Source organism: Octopus sinensis, linkage group LG15 (assembly GCF_006345805.1).
Source record: "Octopus sinensis linkage group LG15, ASM634580v1, whole genome shotgun sequence".
Lineage (NCBI taxonomy): Eukaryota > Metazoa > Mollusca > Cephalopoda > Octopoda > Octopodidae > Octopus > Octopus sinensis.
In genome coordinates this window covers 25,703,952-25,711,143 of record NC_043011.1, presented here as the reverse complement: position 1 = coordinate 25,711,143, position 7,192 = coordinate 25,703,952, and the positions used below count along the sequence as shown (strand labels likewise).

The 7,192-nt window shown below is 34.8% G+C and overlaps 1 long non-coding RNA gene across 1 annotated transcript in view; it reads left to right on the top strand.

The window, feature by feature from the left end:
• Positions 1-6,371, top strand: part of LOC118766258 — a 7,602-nt gene extending 1,231 nt beyond the window's left edge. The window contains exons 1-2 of the long non-coding RNA XR_005002171.1: positions 1-4,770; positions 4,822-6,371. The exon at positions 1-4,770 is cut by the window's left edge and continues 1,231 nt beyond it. This is a non-coding gene — a long non-coding RNA (uncharacterized LOC118766258). The remainder of the gene's footprint in view (positions 4,771-4,821) is intronic.
• Positions 6,372-7,192: the final 821 nt, after the last annotated feature.

The window sequence follows — 7,192 nt, the reverse complement described above, 5'->3', positions numbered from 1 at the left end:
AAACCACAACAGTACTTTCTACTACAATTAAATGTATGTGTCAATCACATACAGTATTTTCCCAGATAAGTAGGCATCTTTCATGTCTGATGCTACCACACTATCTTATATTCTAAATGATCAAAACTGAAAAGAGAAAATTCCTTAAAGCATAAAGCATAGTTTTCTATGCTTCCCTATTACAAAGGTACCAAGTCCTCAGCTTGGAGACAGTGGTTATACCAACACTTACACAAATTCTCTAGTTTTGACTTAGAATCCTGTGCTTCTCAATCACTATTTTGATATTGACCATGTAGATTTCTGTCCATGCCATCACTTTAATATGGCATTCTGTCTCCCCATTATTAGATTAGTTTTTAAGCATTTTTTTTTAGTTTTGTTGTTGTTTCTCCTTTCTACTTATAAAGTATCTGTTTTTTTTAATTGTTGACTTCATTGAAGACAGCAAACAGTTTTCTGTTTTGTTCAGGTTTTGCAGCTATTTCTATTCATTTTCCATGATTCTTTTCTAGATATTTTACCAGTTTATCTTATAATAGTTTTCTAGTCACATTAAGTTCCTGTTTTCCAGTATCTGTTGTAAATATATTCTCTCTATGTTAGATTTTCAAAGGTGTTTTCTAAATGTAGTTATTGTTTTCCCTGTTTTTCTGTCTAGTCGTACTAGTTATTTAATAAGCAATTGAAAATATTAAAACTATAACTTATCACTGGACCAGCTATAATATTGATGTCTATTATGTTTTATTTTGCATTTAATTCTGTCTTGAGTATTAATCTACTGTGTTTTCAATATCTTTTCTTAACCTTTTCTTTCTGTGTGTGTGTGTGTATGTGTTTGTATGTGTTGTATACTGATGTTTAATTATTTGTAAGTCTGTGTTTGCTGTAATTCTCTTATCACTGTTTCCCCCTCTGACATGACATTAACATTCTTGATTAATTTTCCTCTCTCCATGGTTGGTGCATTTTTCTAATCCAAAACTCATATCAATTTCTATAGTAATTCTATGTACTACTTGCAGCAGTGTTTCTAGTTGTTTATCATCTGCAGCATTAAATGTGAAATCTTTCATATACAAAAGATGATTACTTGTCCTACCATAGCTTTTGTATCCAAGTCCAATCCTATTTGATATATTGGTTAAAGGTGATAGCACCAGGCAGAAAAAGTAGTGGAGAGAGGAAATCTCTTTGGAATATTCTTCTTGTAATGGAGATGGGGTTAGATTTTTATAATTCCTTCTGTTGTCTGTATCAACAGAATTATTTGCCATTTGCTCATGATATACTTAATGTATCTGCTTATTGCTGGTGCTACCTTACACATGGCTAATATTTGCAGGATCCATGTGTGAGGAACACTGTAAAAAAGTCTTCTTCTTCTTCTCCTTCTTCTTATGGAATGGCTGAAATGGTAGAGTGTTGAACTTAATTGCCTTACACTATGTAGTTTTGCCCCACTGTGTTCTAAGTTCTAATCCTACCAGGTGGAATTTGCCTTTCATCTCTCCAAAGTTGAGGGAATCAGTACTGGTCATGTACTGGGGTTTCAGTTCAATTCACTACACCCCAACTTCCTATACATTTGCGGTATTGTGCCAATCTAACAACACCATTATTATTGATATTATCATTATTATGATTATTATTGTAGACCAGTAGATTTGGTGCTAACATTAGTGAGTCATACTGAAAGATTTTTGGTATCATGTTCACTGCCTCATTGTTCTGGGTTCAAATCCCACTAAGGTCATTGGGTTTAGTTTTTATTGTTCCAGAAGGGTCGAGTGAAAAATATATAATGCTTGTAATATACTGGAAACATCATTATTTAACACATTACATCATCTACCATGACAAAAACTATCAAAAGTGACATATATGTCTGTTTATATGCATATATACATACATACAAACATACACACACACACATGCACACACACACATATATATATATATATGCACACATACATAAGTAGTATCTATAGAGACATATATATATATTGCATATATGTACTTAATGTTAGAAACCATACTATATCATCATCATCATTATTATGAATCACTTTTATAATTACTTCAATTACAATTAACATTTCTTTATTCTTTTTACCTTGGGAACAGGTTGGAATGTAACAACTTCCCATCTATTCTCAACGGCTTCTTAATTATCCGTTTATTATCCTTTAATTCAACATTGTCAACAGATAAACCATTTTTGACATTGTAATCTCAAGGACTTTGATTCACCATCTTCATGTCTTATTTAGTTGCATATCTGTTTCATATTTTTTAATGATTATTTTATGTATATTTTTGTTTCTTCTGTTTTAGTAATTTTCATTATTATTATTATTATTATTGGTTTTCATCATTCCCTCCCATGTGAGAGGGGATTTATAAGATAGAGTAGCAATGAAATGTGGATGTTGTTGACTAGTCACTCCTCTCCAAATATGGGGTCAGGTATCTTACCAATTTAAGAAATTTCTGATGTTGTTGCCGGACTTGTTTCTTGGTTGTGTTGTTATTGTTGTTGTTGATTCCATATTTTGATTTCAGTCTTCTTTCTAATGGTGCATATTGCATGTGCATGTGTGAGCGTATATGTGTGAATGTGTGCGTGTGCATGTGTATACATTCCAAAAGGATCCTATGAGATGTCATCTGTTCGTCATACAACTGAAGACATCCAGTGACACATACAAACACCCATGCATACATACACACATGTGCATACATATATACACATATGCTACAAACATTTGCATGCCCATATGTGTGGACACACACACACACACACACACACACACACACTCACTCACACACAGTGAACACACAGTGAACACTTCCGTAGCAAGTATACATACACATGAATGTTCTCTGTGAGTATGTACAGTAGTGAAGGGTTTTTAGGGATAGGTGATTAGGCTGCCCCGCCCCCTCAAATTATTGGATTAACATAGTTATTTTGCCATTACCTGTGAGTGGGGGTGGATTACTATACTCAAGATATCATCAATCCACAGCACCCTCTAAAAGAGACAATCAAATGGAACTATTTTTCATTTTGTGACTGTCTGCATGTGTGTCTGTCTGTGTGTACACGTGTATGTGTGTATCTCTGTGTGTGTGTGTGTGTGTGTGTGTGTGTGTGTGTGTGTGGTGTGTACATGTGTATGTGTGTAGGTATGTGTGTGTAGCATTGTTTGCTTGTTGTGCATCTGTCTTAAATACTTCAGTGAGCTTCAGCTTCTTGTGTACTCCAGAGTACTTGTTTGCACTTCGGTGTGGGCACAGCCAAATGGTTAAGAATTTCCTTTTGCAATCATAAAGTACTTGGGTTTTGACACAGACCTGCCATCCCTTAATTCGTCCCATTGGGCAAATGTCTTGATTTGACCCAAGTCTTGAGTTGACCCAAGCCTTGAGAATTGAATAGGGTAGATGGAAACTGTGAGGAAACCTGCTGGATGGATTGTACCTGTAGTTCAAAGGCCCAGTTTTGTCATACGTTATGTCACACTACTAATTATTACTGAGGATTACATTAAAGGTGCAAGTGTATATGATGGAATACCAACTTATTAGTGATAATTCAATGAGTGTACTACACATGCACATTTACACACATACACACATATATATAAATGTGCACATGTGTGTCTGGGTTAGACTCATCAAGCTCTCAGCAACATGTGTGTGTGTGTGTGTGTGTGTGTGTGTGTGTGTGTGTGTGTGTGTGTGTGTGCATGTGTACATTGCAGATATATAAATAACTGAGGTGTTGCTGAAATGTATATATATATATATATATATATAGTGGATAGTTTTATACTGTGGCATTGTATACTAAAATTATTCCTTTAATCCAAACATAATTGAAAGGTATCAATGTAATACAAAGGACCAAAATAAATTCCTTATATTCTTCAAAGATTACATTAAGGAACAAATATTTGCAATAATCAGCTACATCCTTTAATAACCTAATGAGAAAGTAGTTCCTTTGATCAAAGAACTGAAAGGTTTATGGCCAAAACCAATGTGAAATCCATTTCTCTTCTGTACCCTGGTATAGTCTGGATCAAATATGTCAGTTGTGTGGCTCTCTTAAGTTCATACAGCAATGCAAAACTGTTGTGAACTCAAAGTCATGGGTTGTTGTTCTTCTCAGTTACACTTTCATCTTTATCTCCCCTTTTACTTTCCAAGATGTAGTGATTCCGATAAATGTTTTCAAGAGCTGCAAATCAATTCCTGGAAATATTTCTGCCAACTTACTGTGAAGATAGATTAGATCCTTCTCATGCAATAGATTCTAAGTCATACTAGAATTTATTGCATTCCTCTAAAGATTTCTTCACAGAATTCTTTTAAAAATTGCTATTTTATCCTTTCTTTTTTTATGGCATGTAATATATAGTGATTTTTTATCCTTTTATTGGGCATTTCTGAAGACAATCAAAACCTTTGAAATCCTACATGCCACCACCCACTCTATGAGAGGGGAAGCTTGATTTTTTTAAGACTTCACTTCATGATTTCGAGAAATATTCCAAAAATTTCTTCTCTGACATCTGTACAGCTTCTGATGTCTGTACAACATCATGTAACCAAGTAGCAACCAACGTCTGTACAGCATATGTACAATATCAGACATTTGTACAGTATCTAAAATTTTTATAGCATCAAACATTTGTATACCATCTGGCAGCTGTACACCATCAGAACACTGTCTAACATCTGCCTGTATCCTACTTGGTATCTGTCACTTGGTATTTTTACACCATTTGGCTTGTATAAACAATCTAGCCTATGTACACCTCTGCCATCTGTATACCACCAGGTATCTATATACCATTTGGTATCTGTATGCCACCTGGTACCTACATATATACTGTCTCTACACCATTCCATTGTACACTATTTGGAATCTGGACAACATCTGGCATCTATCTGTAGAGCATCTGTATATTATCTAGAATGTGTATACATGTAAGGAAAAAAAAACGCTTACAACACAAGGTCAAATGTCGCAATCTTATGTAGAACAACCTTGACCTCTGTGAAATTGTAAACCTTTGCAGGGCATTGATAGAATGGGAAGTATTTGTAAAGCATCTTCCCTGTAAACCACATCTTCCTACTTCCGATGAAATGAATACCCACCATCAGCAATCATCATAACCATTACCAACATGTTTGTGGCTATCATTACTGTTGTTTTTGAGGAAGATGATGAGGATGATGATGATGATAATGATGTTGTCGTGAGTGTTGTGTTGTCAATGTTGTATCTTTATTTTAGGGAGAAGGTTAAGTAAGTGAAGCACAAAATAAAAATGTCTTGCAGGTACTAGTTTACATCATTTTACATTCAAAGTTCAAATTTCATCAAGGTTTATGAATTAGAAATAGTTATCAGTCAAATACTGGAGTCAGTCTCTAATTGACTATACACTCACTTCCCACCCAAATTTGTGGCCTTGAACCTTTATTAGATATCACCGTAATCAATAAGGATGCAGGGAGAAAGAGAGAGAAAAACAGAGTGAGAAAGAAATACAGAGGGAAACATAGAGAGAGAGAGGAAGACAGATAGAAATAGAGTTACATAGACATGAAGGATATGATAAAAGATAGGTACAAACAAGAAGGACCAGAAGTATCATATGAATGTGGAGAAGAGAGGAGAGTTGGGTAAGGGTGGATTGACTTGCTTGCAGTCTGGGTTAAGAGGAGATGGAAACAAAGGAAAGAAACCAGCTACAAAGGGATGGCAGCCATCAATTCACTACATCTCTTTGCTACTTTGATATCACTTTTTCCCAAACAACATAGGGTCCTGAGCTATAACATTTGCATCATACCCAACTTTAGTTAAGTGTAGACTAATATATTTCATGTAATTAGTTTTTAAGAAAATACTCAACCATTCAAAGTTAAACTTATAATGAAAGAACAGTCATTAACATTAAAGACCGTGTTTTCTGATGAAATCAGAGAAGAGAATTTCAAAGGTAAATTCATTAGTGGTTTTATTAGGTTTCATTTTGGGAAAGTATGGTAACAACTCCAGACATATTTCAGTCCTGTTAGACCTTTTCAGTGAAGTATTGTCTTATTTGCACAGACCAGATCATAAAAAGATTATAGTAATTTTTGTGGAAAATAAATCACAAATTGGACTGTTATTCTACACTATCTTGTTTCATACATATATCCTTGCCATTGGTGGTTCTGTGAGGTCTACAGCAAAATAAATACACAGACATACATGAGGGAGATTTGGTGGTGGGCTTTTTTTTTTTTTTTTGTTATGATGGTTTAAAACTTTGCTGAACTTCCAAGACAGTTGAAGGGAAAACAGAGACAGAAACTTTGACTCATGGGTTGTTACTAACCACTGTTTCAATCAATGACTATAGCTTATTCAGGAGTCAGTGACTGCAGTTGAGCCAACCAACAAACAGGGGAATTCTTTTGATGCAATGCTCTCAGGATTTACAGTTGATAATGGGAGGTAAGTGTGATAAAGTCAGACATGGAAAGATTTTGCAGTTGATAGTATGAGGTACATACAATAAAGCTGAATAGATCTAAAAAGACTTAGTAATTGGCAATGATAGGTTACATACCTTTATCATTTAATCTTAAGTCAGCCCGATTAAATAGACCTGTGATTAAAACCATTCCAGCTTAGGCCTGGTGCCTGTCATATTTGGCAGTAACATGTACCCTCTAAGGAACACTGCAAAAGAAAATGTGGTCAGCCTTGTCATACAGCTGACCAATAAGAGTATAGCCCATTCCTCTTTTTCTCTATTATATGCTTTCAAATTATCTCCCTTTACTTTGGTAATCACCCTCACCCCTCCTCTCTATGTTCTACTACACAAAAGTTTGATATGGGGATCTTGACCAACAGCAAACAGCAGACAAATCCTTCTCCAATTACTCCCTGCCAATATATATAAATAAGGACAAAATACATTAGATTAGAAAGCCCTTCGAAAAAGATGAAATAGTCATCTTAGATACTAGATCAGCTTGATCAGATTTGACCTGTGGTCAAATAACACCAGATATTACAGACGTGTGTGTGTGTAAACAAATAGATAGATAGATAGATAGATAGATAGATAGATAGATAGATAGATAGATAGATAGATAGATAGATAGA